The following is a 16,454-nucleotide window of genomic DNA, read 5'->3' as shown; positions in this document are numbered from 1 at the left end:
TTTTCCCTATCTTTATAACTGACTTTGTCATAATTCCATATGGTAATTTACACTATGTTTACATATTCCAGTCCCTTAATATACAGTGTATGTTATTGATACTTTGCAAATGCTGATGAATGAATGAATGAATGAATTCTGTAGTTGCAGATACCATCGCTTACTCATCTTTGTTTCCCAATGCCCAGCTGGTAACCAATGCATAGTAGGAATTCAGAAGTCTGCTGAGACTGAGTCCGTTTCTACAGGTTCTGCTGCCATCCATATGGCATAGTGATCTGGGTTCGTTCTGAGTCACAAATCACAATCTGCCAGAGAACTTCCATCTGGAGAGATCACTCCCCACAGCAGCTTTTCATTTCAGTCTTTAGGCCTGTTTTGTTCCTTATTCAACAGGAAATAATTAAATGCTAGCACCGACTCAAAAATAACTTGGGAAGCTATTAAAATTGTACAAGATCTATTAGTAATATTGTGCAGAAGGCTTATAGCAGCCCTGCAAAGTGCCATGCATCTAGTTCTCAAGGTTTCTTTATGCATTTATGTTGCACATGCTCTTCTTACCCATGTGGTCAAGGCAGTCCACCAGTCTATCACAACCCTGTTGTATGCAACTTAGCCTTGCAGAGTGCTCAGTGCTGCAAACCTGACCAGCTGTCAATGTATGGAGTAAAGGAAAAACGCTCAGGGTATGCTCAGGATTATCCCTAATCAGTTAATGTGAAGAAGAAATGCTGCCTCCATCCTTTCTCACCCTATCCCACCTGAAACATAAATGCTGTACTTTCTCACTAACTAAAGGTGAAATTCTTCCCCCAAAGAATTCTTTTATAAGCATGACAATTCTGAGGTGCACAAAGTGTTAAACTTTCTTGATTGCTTGTGGTTTACTTATTTAAATTGGCATCACTAAAAAGCAGAAACTATTTTGGCTCTATGCATAAGTGGAATATCTAATATAGAATTACATTATAATGAAATATGCATTAATGCAAGCCTCATAAAGTGCTTTTCATGTTCTGCAGGCATTCAAAAGTTGAAAATGCCTATAATCTTATTTTAGTTGCTGCTCAAATGGATATGTCAGGTTAATATGCTTAATTAAAAGTCATATTTGAAACATTCAAAGGGATAGTTAATTTGCTATTGACATTTACTATACCACAGTTAAGCATTGTGGAAACAAGACAATGGGATATGTTACTCCTGCTAGGAACAGAAGGAAAATATTTTATAATTTTCAAGAAACAGCATGTGCATAAAATGCAACTAACCACATCCTAAAATATATGCCATTAATAATAAATTTTTGCTTAAAGAGCACTTTCGAAATAATAGCCAAACCACTTAGCCATCTACTTTTAAATGAAGATTAATGAAAAAGAGATATTTCCAAGTGCCATTTATTTCACAGTTCAGGTCTGATAAGCTGACTGTTGGGCACATTCCTCAGAAAGGGACAAAAACTAGACGAAGACTATCCTTTTCAGCTTCTGATGAGTTAGCTATCTCAATGTCAAATGTGAGATTTGAAGCTAATAAAGCTCATTCCCTACCACTTGGCACTGAATTTAAAATAAGACGACTGAGAATCTATTCACAAACGGCTTGATTTGCTATTTATAAAGCTTTAGCCGTTTATTCTCCTGGCCTAACGTCCATGTTGGTTTAAAATGCATTTGGGCAATCTTCTGCTCAGCACTGCTCATGTGGTTGGTTCTGACCCATGGAGCAGGTGGCACACACCATTCCTCACTTCACCACCGGTCTCCTCTACCCGGAGTCAAACCCCCCAACCGAATTACACTTTCCGCAAATTTTGCCGCCAGCATTTTTTAAGTATTTCAAAGGCACTTTCTCAGAATTTCCTCCTAATTACCCTCCTTCTTGTATCATAAAGAGAAAACACGGGACCAGGCCTGCCAGGGAGCATAAGTGAGGAAGAAAAGCTTGGGGGGAAGTGGGCGTCCGAGTCCCGGCGCGCTCCCAGGACCCTCCAGTGCCAGCAGAGAAGGGAACCATACATCCACACAAAAGGGGGAACTGCTGGCAAACCCGACAGATGACTGGAACAGAAATGGTGCTCCTTGCCTGAGAGACGAGCTTGTCTTCTTCAGCCCAGAACCTCAGGGCGAGAGGAGCAGCACTGCGCGCTAGCGCAGTCACTGGGCAAGCGCGCTGTAGGCCGAGGTGTGGCGCACGCCTGCGATGAGTGTGCAGGGCCCGGGGAGCCTGGCATCACCAGTATTATCCACTCGTCTCCCCCAGAACTTAATGAGATATCAACATTGTTTTTCTAATCAATGTTTAAAAATTTCATGTTAGTAGAGATCCGCTGCTACCAACCCAGAGGGGAGTTTCTGTTACAGGTTCTACAAGCTATTTATTTTTCATTTTAGCTATCTTGTTCCTAAGGGCTCTCCTGAGTACTCTGTTCTACCCCTGGTCTCAGGTTCTCATCTTTTTTCTTTAAGCGGCCAACTCCCCTACTGCCATTTCCACCCCAAATACAGGCATACATGCACACCCCTTCTAGGGGCAATAAACTGCCAGGGGAGGCTTGAAACAGCCGGCTATTGACCAAAATAGATAAAACTAATTTGTGAGGCTGCCCTAAATAGGAAACATCCCTGTATACCACAAGATTTATTGTGAGATTTACAGAGCAATGTGCTGTTTGGGTTACGGCTGCACTGAGGCTCAGAAACAGCTAGCTCCCTGTTCTCAAGTGGCTGGTTTCTTGAAAATCTGCTGTTTGCCTTCCTGACCCTTTTAGAACAAGTGCCACATGCAAAGGTCAACTCAAGTGGAAAGTTCAGGGCCCATATCAGACAATAAGGTTATACTTTCAGGGCTCCTTAACAAGATCCTTAAAAGGGTCTAATGTGGTCAAGCAAAGTTGATGCAGAATATTAAACAGCAGGAAACATGCATCCTTGTAGGGAGGTAAGAACAGTGTGCCTGAGAGGAAAATCCAAGTACTAATGTAACAATTCTTGGAGTTCAGAGCAAGCAGGGTGCTGAGAAAATAGATAAAGCTAATCCGTAACAATGCAAATATCCTCCAGCAGCTACAGCTAACTTGATAGAAACTGGAGAAGCCATGGGGAAGCTAGGAAAGTTCAAGTAAATTATCCCCCCACCCCACCCCCCACCCAGTCCAAGAGTAATAAAATTACTTCCAGGTAGAGAGTTGGAAGTTCAGATAAAAGAGATCCCAAGAAACTGGGTTTTCAGTATTGTTTGGAGTTTTGAGTCAAGGAGACGAAGGAAGGGGAATATGTGGAACTTGATCAGAGGCAACTAGACTCTAGTGTTATACCAACATGCCATTAAGATGACAGGAAAAGTTCAAGTGCTTCTTTATGGTTCACTGTTGCTGTGTTTTCAGGCTGTTCAGAATAGTTCAGTGGAACAATCTTAAACATCATCAAAGATCTTAAAACTAAAGAGATTATAAACTACTTTGTATCTTTTTTAATTACTAGACTTTATTTTTCAGAGCAGTTTTAGGTATACAGAATTTTGAGCAGAAAATACAGAGTTCCTATATACTCCATCTCTCTTGGCATAGTTTCCTCTATTATTAACATTTCCCAGTGAAGTTTCAATTGAGCAGCTAATATCGATACATGGTTATTAACTAAAGTCTATGGTTTACATTGGGATTCCCTTTGTGTCATACATTCTATGGGTTTTGACAAATATATGGCATGTATCCACCACTATAGTATCCTACATAATAGTTAATTTTTTAAAGAAAGCTCAGATTCTTATTTCTAGATATCTAACTATTCTTAATTAAAACCCATGTAGGCAGAAAAAAAAAACAGATAGTTCTCGTGCATGCAGCAGAAATGTCCACACAGAAAAACTTATCCTGTTGCCATACACTGCAAGCAGAAAAAGAGTCTTTCAAACCTTTCTTTTCTTAGTAAGAATAGCTTATCCAGTTTTGTAAGTTTTAATGGGAATTGAACTGGTTAGTGCTCAAAGTTTAGAATGAATTTGGAAGAATTGGCAGTGCTTCTCATAAAAGTTACTTCCCCTAGATAGCCTGGAAAATCTATTTACTACCACATTCCAGAATAGTATGTGAACACACCAAAATTTTGAGGTCAGAACATCCTATTAATCTTATGTTACATTCAGAGCATTACCCCCAAGTACACAGAACAGGAAAGGTGTTAGAAGATATTTCTATATCTCTGGTAGGTGGCCATAGATAGAAGATGTTTTCTGAAGAACCAAGAATACCAAAAAGGAGAAGAGGTAGACGATGGGAGAGGGGGCAGAATAAAATACTTCTAAGTTCAAAAGATAGGAAATAAGAAAAGCCTTAGGGCACAAGAAATGGAATCAATATACTAGTAATAATAAGATTTAGAAAAAGTAAGACTGACAAAAACTATGTCTCCATTTCCTCTTGATTAAAATTCATATTTGTTCCATACGGCAGTACGTTGAGGGATTTCTTTTTGTACTATCTGATCCAGTTTCTAAGTTGGTTTTCTTTTTTTCCTCATATTTAAGAGGCAAATTCCTTTGCCATTTATTCACCCCACTCTACCCCACCTCCACAGATCTACTTTTATAGATTTCTTTTTCTTTAATTTTAAAACGTGATGATATTTTAAGAGAGGAAGTTTAGCTCTCACTTGGATTTATCGTTTGCCATTTTGGAGAATTTAGACTTCCTTCCTCTTTCTTTCCTGCCTAAAAGAACTTCTACAAACGAATTGTAGTTGAAATTCTGGAGGAATGTTTCTAGCTCCCCACTGTACTCTCAGAATACTTGCAAAGACCACTTCTGGGCTTTTTCAACTGAAATTCTCTTTAAAAGATTTATTACTGTATGTGTGTCTGCTGACAGATTCAAGGAGATCATTACTGCTAAGGAAAAAAATTCTTTATTTCACCATAGGTTAGATGAGTGGCCTCTATCACCATTTGTAACAATTATGAACACAAGGCAAGAGAAAATGGGATCCTGACAGACATATGTGATCATTGATTTTAAGTGCATGAAGATATAACAAACACCTCATTGGTCATTGGTTCTACATATATTTATTTAGTGCCTACTAAGTGTCAGGCACTATACTAGGTATGGGGATAGAAGACATAACCCCTGTTATGTAGCTTACAGCCTAACAATCTAGTGAGGGAGAAAAATCAAATCAAATTAAGCAAGTGGAATAATTACACAGTTGGTCAATGATCACTGTAATGGAGAGTAACTGTAGAGGGAAGAAGCTACCTTAGTGAAGGTAGTCAGGAAAGGGCTTTCTGAAACTGAAAATGAGAAGGAGGCAGCCTGTTGAGGAGTTAAATGAAGAGGGTTCCAAGCAGAATGACCAGCATGTGTAAAGGCCTGGCAGGGAAAGAGCTTAATGTGTTTAAGAAACAGAAAGACAGTCAGTGTGACTGAAGTGTGGTGAGGAAGAAAGTGACTGAAGAGGAAGTTTCAAGGGAAAGCCAGTGGCAAGACAGGTCATGCAAGTCCTGTAGTCCAGCTAAGGAGTGTAGATTTTATTCTAAATGAAGTAGGCATCTATCAAAGGGTTTTAAGCCGGGGAATAACGTGATCTAATTTACTTTATTACAGATCACTGGAGAATTATAGGAAAGTAAACATGGCATTGGGGAAGCTGTTACATTAGTGCAAGGAAGAGACAATGGTGGCCTGGATGCAAGGAATCATGGTGCCTTAGCATCTTATCTGGAAGTAGAATACAGGACTTTCATGCATTTGATGTGGGAAGTGATGTGAAGAAAAGAAGAAATCAAGACTGACTTCCAGGTTTCTGACTTGGGCAACCATGTGAATGGTAATGCCATTTACAGAGTTAGGGAGGACTGTGTGGGGGAAGGGAAGATGCAAGAATTCAGTTTTAGACTGTGTGTGTGTGTGTGTGTGTGTGTGTGTGTGTGTGTGTGTACACACACATTTTATGATTTGTTAAAAATCATATGTATTATGATTTAAAATCTAGATGTTATTTAAAATCATAGATGAGATCACCTAGAGAAATAGTATCTGGGGGAAGAGAAGAGTTCTCAAGACAAATCCTCCAGGAACACCAGTATTTAGACCTAGGTAGAAGAACAGGAGTCTGAATAAAGACTGCAAAGGAAAGGCCGATGAGTAAGGGGGAAGCCAGGAGGATTCAGGGTCCTCAGAACTCAGGTAGGAGAGTGTGCTAGGGGCTGACTGACAGAAAGAAGAGTCCTCTGGAGTTGGCGACACAGAGATCATTGCTTGACCTTGACAAGAGCAAATTCGGCAGAGTGGCAGGAGCAAAAGTTAGCTGGGAGTAGATTAAAGGGCGAGTAAAAATGAGGAATTAGAGCTAGTGAGCAAAAATTAACTCTTTTGAGTGAGCTCTAAAAGGAAGCAAAGATCTACAGCCATGCCACGCTTGATCCCTGAACACACCTGATCCCATCTGATCTCAGAAGCTAAGTAGGGTCAGGCCTGGTTAGTACTTAGATGGAAGACCACCTAGGAAGACTGGGTGCTGTAGGCATTAAAAAAAGAAAAATAGAAAAATAAAAGGAAGCAAAGAAATGGGGCAAAATGTGGAGGAGAGTTTAAGTATGGGAGATGCTACATCATGTTTGTATGTAGCTGATGGAAATGATCCAGTAGGGAGGAAGAAAGCAGTGATGCAGAGTGAATAAAAAAGGAATCCCTAAAAAGGTGTCAGAGGATGGGATCCAAATTCATGAGGAGGGACTGGCCTTTGAGGGGGTTGGACAAACATGTAGAAGAAAGAGGAGCAGAAGAAGAGCATGCAAGCAAGACAGCTGAGAGTTTGATGGTGGGAAGATAAAATGGTTTTTGTCTGTTATACCTCATGGCTTCCTTTTATTTTCGATGGAATACGTGGTGATGTCATTGACTGACAACAAGAATAGAGCAGAAAGCTAGAGAAGAGAAAAGCAAGTTATGTCAAGGAAGAAAAGCAAGTTTTCTAAAATAAAACACAATAAGTTCATCTGGCAGGTTAAATAACCAGGTGATGGTCACAACTCAGTTGAGTAATTTTCTCCAATGCTATCAAGAGAGAGGATTCTTTCTTCTTGCAGAAGCAGTCTTTTCACTTGTCAGAAAATGTGTCCCTGTTCAGGTGCTAATACAAGGTAGCTTCAGAAATACCTACCAGGACTAGAGGTTCTCTGTGAAATGAAACCCAAACACTACATGGGAACAAGGGATACTCAGCAAGTGCTAAAAGAGGATGAAATGGATGTAGGGAGGAATCCCTCCTAATTGTTCCCCATCCCCTTCCAAGTACTCATTTCTCCAATAATTGAATACGAAGATAGTCAAAAGCTGCTTTCACTGCAAATCCAAGATTTGTATATTTTTTCTTTCCATTATTGCTAACAACTTTATATCAGACTTTCCATGAATACTCACATGTAACCAAATACGTAAAGTGCTCACAGAGCAGTTGTGTGCATGAATAGAAAACCAATACCAAGTGGTATCAGAGCTTCAACCATAAGAAAACAGATTCATCCTTCCTAAAGCAATACATTAAGCCAGGACATATTATGATGCCTAAAGACTGATTGAGAACATGTCTGCACATTCTAGAACATGCACAAATGATAGCCGATATACCCCTCTGTATTTGTCCTGAGCTGATCCTATAGGCAGAGACCAGGTCTTCAAGATTCACTTTAAACAGTTACTCACAAGACACCAATAGATAGTCCACAATTGTCCCTTTTGATGCTGCAGTTGATAGTAATGGCTGACATGAGGCCATGGGCTTCCAAAGATTTGAAAACTCTGCAGAGCCCTAGAGGACATTGTGTCCTATGGGACTGACTAAGGCCTTCCAGGAGTGTCTGTGTTATTCAGTTACTCCTGCCCGCAGCATCCTCACCCTCACTCCTACCTCAGCAAATTTAAGGAAGTATTTTATTCTAACTTGTACATGCAGCATGTAAGACAAGGCCCTGGCCTTGGGAGCCTGCAGTCAGAGACAGAGGAAACACTAAAAGGACAGCCAGTCTGACCCAGCTAGAGCATAATCCGATTTGACAATAAGCTCTGTCGGAGCTGAGGCCAAGGGCAAGGTTTTAGATTATGAGAAGGTGAGGAAATGAGAGACATACTTGACTATTTTCCACAGATCTATTAACAAATACTTAACAAGGCCAGGATTTCACGCATTTCCTGGGACTCAAAGCTCTCATTGCTTAAGCACTGTGCTGGCTAATTTACATGTGTTTACCATTCAATTTTTCACATACAGTATTTTACAGGTGAAAAGAATCTGGGGTTGAGGGAAATTAAGTGACACGGTGGCATGAGGACAAATTTAACCTGGGCCAGTGCAGAATAGCCACAAGATTGTCCTCACCTCTGAGGAAAAAGAAGTGTTGAAAGATATTCATTTTTTTTTCTTGATCAGCGAGAAGAGACAGAAACACATTAAAAAAAGAAAGAAAGAAAGAAAGAAAGAAAGAAAGAAAAGAAAGAAAGAAAGAAAGAAAGAAAGAAAGAAAGAAAGAAAGAAAGAAAGAAAGAAAGAAAGAAAGAAAATAGCAGGTCATCCATAATCTGACTAAGCAGAGTAAAGGATTTGGGAAATTTTTGCATATTTTCCATAAAAGGTTTTTGATGGGAAGTGAGATTGTAAGATGAAGACAATAGTGTACAAGGCGGGAGAAGCAGCCTTTAAGAGGCTGCCATGAATCTTAATGCAGATGAATGGAGAAGCAGCCATTGTGTACTCAGCATCCACACTGTATCCTAGGTCGTTGGCACTTATGCTCTCCTCACTCAGCCTTAACAGGCAGGTATTGCTTCACAGGGTGGAGGAACTCTCCTGATGAGGGTCACACACTTGTAAGAGGAAGTTCTCGAACTGCAGTTGAAGCTCAGATTGGTATGACTGCAGAGTATTTCCCCACTGGGCTGTGATGTTGGGTTTTGGGGACTGAAGGAGGCTATGAGAATGGAGAGCAAGGCTTAGACCAGGCTCACCTGTTGCCTGGGGAGAATGACAATGACCCCATAGTGCTTCCACTTGTTCAGTAGGTCTTCAGGGAAGGCTGATGGGATAGAGGTATTTGTGACTCTCCTGCTCCTACCTCAGCCCACTCCCAGAAGAGCAGGAGTTTTTATGTGAACTAAGTAAATAAAGGGAAAAGAGTCAGAAAAGTTCAGGGCTCCTCCTTTTCCCAAAAGCCAGAGGCTAGCACTCCATCTTCTGAGACTCCATCTCCTCTTCTGAGAAGTCAGTGGAAGGATCAGTCAACTTCCCTTTTTGACAAGCGGAGATGTGGAAGATGATCCATCTAAGGCAGAGGAGGGGTTCCAAACAGAGGATCCAGGACCTAAAGGGATCATCCAGTTGTGTGTATATTCACCTGTCTGGGGAGAGATTCCACAACAATCATCATACTCTCGAAGGGTCTGTCACCCAAACAAGTCTAAGAATCACTGCTCCAAAATGAATAGAGTCTTCCTAAGAAGCTAAAAACCAGAATCAAGAACTATTGATGTTTCAAAAAATTTTAATTGAATTTTTAAATAGTCCTTAGTTACAAGAAAGAATACTTCAGAGCAATGGATATACTATTTCAGCTGACTCTTTGGGCCTTAGTGATTATAATTAATGTGAGGGGACATGTACAAAAGCATAACTGACACACAGACCACAGTGCCCATAGCAGACCCCTTGGTCTCACCAAAAACAGAGAATAACAACCACACAGAGTAAAAACTTGAAGCTCTAAAATGAAGGGCAGCCAATTATCTGTGACAGTGAACATGCCTAGTGAAGCTAACCCAGGGAGAAACACCTCTTGCAATGTTAAGGACTCCAAGTAGCCATATACAAAGACCAGACAGACCAGCAAGCATCAGAGGGCTCCTCGGCACAAAGGGAAGGCCTCAGTAAATTCCACATGCTTCCCTCCCTTCCTATCCATATCTGTCACCACTGTGACAAATCTGCTATGAATAAAAACATACTTCCTTGCTCTGCAGTGGAGGCACTAAGTAAACAGAGGTTCCAAGCAATTGTGAGGAGGGCTTCCCATCTCATTTCCCAAAAGGTCTCATTGATCTGTAATAACCTTCGCATATTAGTTTCTTAACGTTGTTGTAACAAAGTGCCACAAAGTGAGTGGCTTAAAACAACAGAAATTTATTCTCTCACAGTTCTGAAGGCCAGATGGTTGAAATCAAGGCATCAGCAGGGCCATGTTCCCTCTAGAGACTCCAGGGAAGAATCCTTCCTTGCCTCTTCTGGTTTCTGGCAATTGCTGTCTGGTAATCATGGGCATTGCTTCACTTGTAGATGCTGTGACTCCAATCTCTGCCTCTGGCTTCACATCTTCTCCTCCCCTGTGTCTGTGTCTCTGTGTACAAATCTCTTTCTTCTTATAAAGACATCGGTCATGGGATTTAGTACCCACTCTAATCCAGTATGACTTTTTAACTTAATGACATCTGCAAAGACCCTATTTCCAAATAAGGTCACATTCACAAGTGCCAGGGGTTAGACTTGGATATATCTTTTGGGGGGGTACAATTCAACTCACAACATTGCAGATACAGAAACTTCCTCTTCTAAACAGAAATTTGTTGTCATTGGAGTGGTAATGTATAGAAGATAAGCAGCAATTCATTCAAGTGATATTTATCAAGCAACTACTATGCACCAGGCCAGTCCCATGTAGTGAGGATACCATAGTGAATAAGATAGCAAGGCACCTGCCTTCATGGAGCTCACAATGCAGTGGACAGAGACAGTATGAACAAGCAAACCAGTAAAATAACTTCAGAAAGTGGTGAGAACTATCATCCCAGCTGCTCTAAAGTAGCCATCATAGTAGCAGAGAACTAAGTGGACATCCTAGGAGCAAATAGTTGGCATTTACATGTCACAAAGATCTTAAAGCAATGCACACAGGTGATGGCATCAGCCCATACAATATGTCAGGAAAGCAAAGGGACACTGAGGACTACTAGCCCATTTCAAAGTTAGGAAAATAGAAAAACACAACATGAGAAAGCATTTACCCGTAGTTCCTCCAGGCCTCCACTCTCTACAATTTTGCTACTATTTTGTCCTGAATGTCTTGTAGATGTATCTTGCAAGCTTTTAAATTTCAATTTCAGCAGAAATCCTTAGTGGCTTATCACTGTTGCCACTTAGCTTTCCTCCCAGTACATCTATCTTTTAGGAATTTGTGACTTGCAACAGACTGCAAATGTCAGCTGGGGGAAAAGACAAATGATAATAATATACTGGGAGTTGTAGCCTCTTTGCTAATTCACAGAAGCTCTTTCCAGAAAAAGACTGCTTACTAATTAAACAAACCCCTCTCTTCCGACAGATGAAAGCACTGGGAAGATTTTATCAAATGGGGAGCAGCCACTGCCCTGTGAGGTGGCCTCTTTTTCTAAGGGAATTGACTTCTCAGAAGCAGCAGTAAAAATCTGTTACAGTAGGTAGAGCTCTGATCCTCAAAGCATTTGACAAACATTAACTAATGAATCTACCCACACCCTGTGGATAGGCATCATGCATTGGCTACTGTTTACAGATGGGAAATGTGAGGTAATGGCCAAAGCAGTTTTGCCCAGGTCAGTAGGAAACTGAGGGACACCAAAGAGGATAAAACTAAAGGATAGAAGCAAAGAGGCCTCCACCCTCGACTACCCAGGGTTTCCCTTGGGGACCATAGGTCTCTCTTCTACATTCATTCTCAAACTGCTATTGAAAGATTTTCTCCATCAATTCAGGTGCCATGTACATGGATTCCAGCATGCTTAACAATGAGTGAGCTTTCTTATTATTAGGTGCCGCCTCAAGAGACTAAATTATGGCAATTTCTATTATCTTTACATAGAGGTTATTTTTTTTAGTTTGACAGTTATTGAAAGAAGTCAAAGTTATTTATTATAAGAAATCAAAGTCAAGATAAGAGACCTTCCCAGAGACTCAAAGCTAGTGATATGTAAAATCAGAAGATGACCCAAACCCAGCCTTACCCTACCAAGTCCTTTATTTAGTGGTGTCATAATTTATGCCTTCTCTGATACCTCCCTATGTCCTTTTCCACCTCACCAGTCTAGACCAAGCTCATGTCTCTCTCCTTCAAGAAGTTTTTAATTTGTTTTAGCATCTTTGGTCTCTGATTTCGTCTGTCTCACGCAACTAGTCTCAAGAGTCCTAGCAACAACTACATTTCTATAGACAGGGGCTCCTATACCTTATCCTCAGAAAGGCAACATAACTGGCTATTGCAGGCAGAGTGAAGACCAGGAATGGCAACTGAGACCCCACCCCATGTCAAGGAGAAGTGGTGGGGACTCTGGCAACAGCTAAAATTTGTGAGAAGCAGCCAACAGGAAAGAATTGGGACTCATTTCATCTCTGTGATGTGGGGAACGTAGCTTCCCAGAAGGCTGTTTGTGGGGGAAAGCAAGACTAAAGGATTTTTTGGTGTTCAGCTGGAGAAACTTCTTTTCTTTGACCAGTGTAGAATGATTTAGAATGATTCGTTTCCATGGAGTTTTGTTTTAAACTATGAGTTCATTTGTAGTGATACTTGCTAATCAATTTTAAGTGGAAACAGCTGCTCTGTGTCACTCACACAGTCCCTCTTCAGACTCTGAGAAACTATTCATAATTCAAACCATTCACTCCCCACCCCCAAACCTACTCATAATGCACATTCACAGAGATCTGTCTGCCTGCTCTCGTACCTCTGATCCCTGGGGTCAGCCCCTAAGTGGGGCCAGGTCAGAGGGAGAAGGACCAGCACACTGAGGGAGAATGAATGGTTCATAAGCAGGAAGGAGAACAGGATCCTGACATCTGCTGGAATAGAGCAATTGGTGATTTCAGCAGTAAGGAAGGTGATTTGCATGAGGCGGCCATATTTACCCTTTTATTTGCCCAATATATATTTACTGAATAGTTGCTATATACTAACAAACTATTCTGCCTTCTAGGGATCAAAATGATCAGAACTTGTCCTCAAGGAGCTCACAGTTCAATGGGGAGACAGAGGTTTAAAAAGTCATAACTCAGGTAGTTAAGTGCTGTGATAGAGGTGGGCACAAGGGCAATGAGAGTTCAGAGGAGGGTCAATGAACTCCCTCGCCACCTCAACCTTGTGCACCCTTGAAGAGGCAAGTCTCGGTGGTATAGTCAGCTCCACGCCTGGGTTTGGCACAGTTACTTCCAGGAGATGGGTTCTGCCCATGTAGGATCAGGGGAATGTGCCTCTCTCTGCCTCTTTATTCTGTGCTGCTGTACTTCCCATGAATGGCAGGTCCACTCTGAAAGCCAGCATCCCAGCCAGGACCAATCTTCAGGACAGTCTAGAAGAAAGACATGCTGTCTTTTCTCTATCCAGAATGAAAGAAGGAAGACCTAAGTGTTTTTGCAGAAGCCAAGAAATCAAAGGATTGTGAACTTTCACTCCTTCATTGCTCTCAGGACATGAGTTTCTCTGTCTGTAAAATGGGAATAACACTTGGAATCTTTTGGGAGAATTCAGAGAGAAAATAGAACTGTTGTTGTTCTGACGAGAGAAGATGAAGAAATCTTATGACAGGGAGCAGTGTTTCTGGCCAGTGTGGCTGCCAAAATGTAGCAGGGCTGTAGCTTAGTTTGCTCTGCCAATTCTTAACCAGCTGGACCCTGAGTATGTTTAGTGAATTACACATGGAGCTATGTTTGTATGTTCCTATAGAGGGACAGAAAAAAAAAAAATAGCGGCAGGCAGGGACAGGATTTAACCTTTGAGATGGAACCCTTCCCCACCCTGGGTCCCTGCCCTCCTTGAGTGGCTACATAGCCTTAGAACCAGCAAGACATTGAACTGCAGTTCTTTCATTCACAACAGAACTGAGGCTTCATTTTCTCAATGGCAAGAAAAGCACAGCCAAACCTGCCTTGAAGGACTACCCTGAGAGTTAACTGTAAAGGTCCATGTGGAAGACCTTGGTATGGTGGCCAGTCCACAGTAAAAGATCAATTAACTCTAGTTTTTCATTTTTTTAACCTCCTCAGCCTTCATTTTTTTTCTTATGTAATAATATTAGTGTCATCAAAGTCTCATAAGATGAATCAGTTAGCTCTCTTGCCCATAGAATGACCTGAAGGAGGGCATTTGAAAAGAGTGAAGGTCCAGATCTAAAGATGAGCTTGTTCTCAGGGATGGAAGATTGACTGGGGACTTCTTTGAATCAGCAACATAAGGCAGGACTGTTATGAAGCACGAGTTGCCCTCTTGGTCTCAGCAATGATCAAAGTTGTGAGCGGGATGGTATTATTAGAAAATAGTAACCAAATGCTTGGTATTATTAGAAAATAGTAACCAGCTGCACTGAAGAAAGATGTGACATGAAGACTCAGCTTCAAAAGTGAGAAAACCTTCTAGGAAGCTGTGGTTGCTTCCTAGGGATGAGTTGCCTGAAGGAAGGTACAGAATATTACTTATCTGTCAAATAAAGCAGGGTAAGTTTTCATCTACTGGACAGAAAGGCAGGACGATGGAACAGGTGACTTCACTAGGTCCTATCTTATCTTCTGGCCTGGTGAGCCAGTGTCCAATGTGGAAAGGCCATGCTTACTGCTCTGGTGTGACATCAAACAGCTTATCTGTTTCTCTCCTTTGAGATAGATTCAAAGATAGTCAGATGGAGGTTGGAACAAAAATCTGAGAACAGCCTCTTTCCAAGCAAATGTTCATGCTTCTGAAAACCACAAGGCCAAACTGTTTACAGAGGTGCTTTTGTGACATTGCATTTGAGGATTAACTTTTTGGCAACCATTTCCTTTTTTCCTTTTAAGTTTATTCCTGCTCTTTTGACTTGCTGTTGGATTGAGCCTTGTTGCAATGCATTTTCATCCATCCACCACCTCCACCCACCTATCCACACACTCACTCACTCTCACATCAGTGCTTGTTCAGCAAATGACAGAAGTAGGTTACACCATATCCACTGACATTGTGAGAAGGCAGTTGAGTGCTTCTCTGGTGTGTTTTTCTTCCCTGTAACTTAAATAAGACTTAACAAACCAAATTGTCAGGATTTAGACTTTGTTCCTTCATGTAGATGGGATCTCAATGCTTTGTTTCACCTTCTGGTACACAAATGGAATATGTCTCTTCCATCAAAAGGACTAACTCATTTAATTTTTTTCCCCATTGAGTAGGAAAATGTGATGTATTTTCAAAATATTTTCTAAGACCGAGTTTAGGAAGATATCAGAGAAACTGAAATATGAAATAGCAATCTGCACTCTTCAGTCTCAACGTTTAGATATTCAGTACAGAGGGGAGCAAAGTCAGCCAGAGCAATAGGTAGAGACAAAAGGACATTCAGTACAAAGTTCCTCTCCTCAACATTGTTAACACAATCAGAAGAAATAATTTCCCAATATTTTTATTGTAATTAATAAAACATGATATATCACCTGCTTCTATTACAACTTTACTTACTTCTCATCCTCCCCATTTATCTTGTTTAGTTCTGCAAGGTAAAATGTATAATTATTGATGGTAGAAGCATCTAACCTTCTCAAGAGTAAAGTATACGTTTATCTGGGTCCTAGAGAACAATTTCTCATACACTGGAAAAATTGAATTTTGATATCATAGGAAAATAATTTTGAATTGGAATAAGTCTGTGTCAAGTCTCACATCTGCCACTTAATTGTATGACCTTGAACAAGTTATTCTTCCATGTGCTTTTAATTTCTTTATAAAAATGGAACACATACCTCATAAAACAGACATTTGTAACACATGAGCTGATGTGCACTCATTAACTGTTAAGTGCTATATAGATGGATTAGATAAAGCATGATATTTAAATGGTTTTATTCCATTAAATTTCCCAGATAACCAAAAGAGAGTGTCATAACTAATAGGGAAAACAGGCACATTAATTTATTAATATAGAATATTTATTGTTCCATCCCAAAATAATATTCCATTTCACTTCACAAGCCACGTATGGTCTTCCCTAGGTAGATCCAAATTATCAATTTATGGACTGTCAAGGCATATTTGTTTTAGTTTCTGGTTATCAGGGGTATTTCACTGTCTTTTCTGCTCACTGAGACATCTTTCCCTTTATTGCAAAAGTATTAACACTCCTATATAAGAGAGAGATGCTGAGCAGCTAGGAAGAGGCTTGGCCATTATAGACAAAGCAGTTAATTAAGGGCCAATTAGCGCAGAATGGACTCACTTTTAAAGAAAAGACCACCAGCTTCCACTGACTATGTGGTGTAAGTAAGAAGCCAGTTTTGGTCTTGGCTGGACTGGATGGGAAAGGTTCTGTGGAAATCAAGCTGTTTATACAGACAGTCTTTCCTTCTGCAACCTCAGACAACTCACTTAACCTTTCTAGGCGCTCATTTCCTGATCTCTAAAATGAGAGTTCTAAGGACATC

General features: G+C 40.7%; 1 protein-coding gene and 1 pseudogene across 2 annotated transcripts in view; both read left to right on the top strand.

The window, feature by feature from the left end:
* SLC9A9 (solute carrier family 9 member A9) overlaps window positions 1–16,454 on the top strand; it is a 505,685-nt gene that overhangs the window by 447,017 nt on the left and 42,214 nt on the right. The gene's annotated exons all lie outside the window — the stretch shown is intronic.
* LOC120613884 (uncharacterized) lies at window positions 6,404–6,530 on the top strand (annotated as a pseudogene).

Source organism: Pteropus medius, unplaced genomic scaffold (assembly GCF_902729225.1).
Source record: "Pteropus medius unplaced genomic scaffold, Ma_sr-lr_union100, whole genome shotgun sequence".
Taxonomy (NCBI): domain Eukaryota; kingdom Metazoa; phylum Chordata; class Mammalia; order Chiroptera; family Pteropodidae; genus Pteropus; species Pteropus medius.
Note: the sequence above shows the minus strand (reverse complement) of the source record. Positions and strands in the feature narration are given on the sequence as shown.